General features: G+C 35.0%; 1 protein-coding gene across 1 annotated transcript in view; it reads right to left on the bottom strand.

Annotated features, from left to right (window-relative positions):
- The window catches only part of SMG6 (SMG6 nonsense mediated mRNA decay factor), a 228875-nt gene that overhangs the window by 166562 nt on the left and 61387 nt on the right, over positions 1 to 926 (bottom strand). The window lies entirely within an intron of this gene.

Raw genomic sequence — 926 nt, forward strand, 5'->3', positions numbered from 1 at the left:
CTCAGAGAGACTCTAGGTTAAAAGGCACTAGGCAGACATCTGCTCTGGTGTGCAGGTATTAAGTCAGGCTTTAGGATCACTAGTTTTCCACAGTGGCTTGGGCTCAGCGCTTTTCTAGTCTTACAGACTTCTATAGTTCTTTTTTCCCCAACGTTATTGCTGTTTCTGCCTTTTGGAATAAATATGAGGCTCAATTTTCTTTTACCTCCAGATAGCATAAAGACTCACTGAGGGGGTGAAGTGCCTAGAATTGACATACATTTTCCTCATTGATACCATGATTCATTTTTTATAAAGATGAAAATGAACTGGCTTTCTTTTTGACAAGAGAGTATGTTACATGCAGGAATGGAAGAGATCCCACAAAATAATCTAGACCACAGTAAACCACCTCAGACAAATGAGATAATCTATTCCTTTTTAAAGGCCTCCAAAGAAGAAATTTCTCAATTTCCTTACACCTAACTCAAATTTCTCCAGATGCAACATAAGCCTATTTTCTCTTACTATCATCCTGTAAAAAATCAAGACTATCGGGCTATGATTCTTTAATATTTAAATACAGGGCACCCAATAGCTGTCTCTAAATAAGTATTTTTTACCTTAATTTTCTTAAGATTGATTTTTCCTCTTAGATCTCATTTTCTGGCTTTTTAATCATTATTATGGTTCTTTCTAAAACTTTTCAAAATACACATCTAAACATGAGAATTTTAAAAGTGGAGAAAATAACAGTCTAACTAATACTTAACCTGAGAAAAATATATCCTAAATATTCCTACATTCTGGCCACAATTTTATAAGTTTTCTAGCCCCAAAAGTCTCTAATGGAGCAAAAAATACCTACAGTAGTGGCTCTCAATGAGGAGCAATTTTGCCCATCAGGGACCATTTGGCAATGTCTTGAGACATTTTTAATCATCACA

The sequence above is a fragment of the Propithecus coquereli genome, unplaced genomic scaffold, assembly GCF_000956105.1.
Source record: "Propithecus coquereli isolate 6110/MARCELLA unplaced genomic scaffold, Pcoq_1.0 Scaffold409, whole genome shotgun sequence".
NCBI classification, from domain to species: domain Eukaryota; kingdom Metazoa; phylum Chordata; class Mammalia; order Primates; family Indriidae; genus Propithecus; species Propithecus coquereli.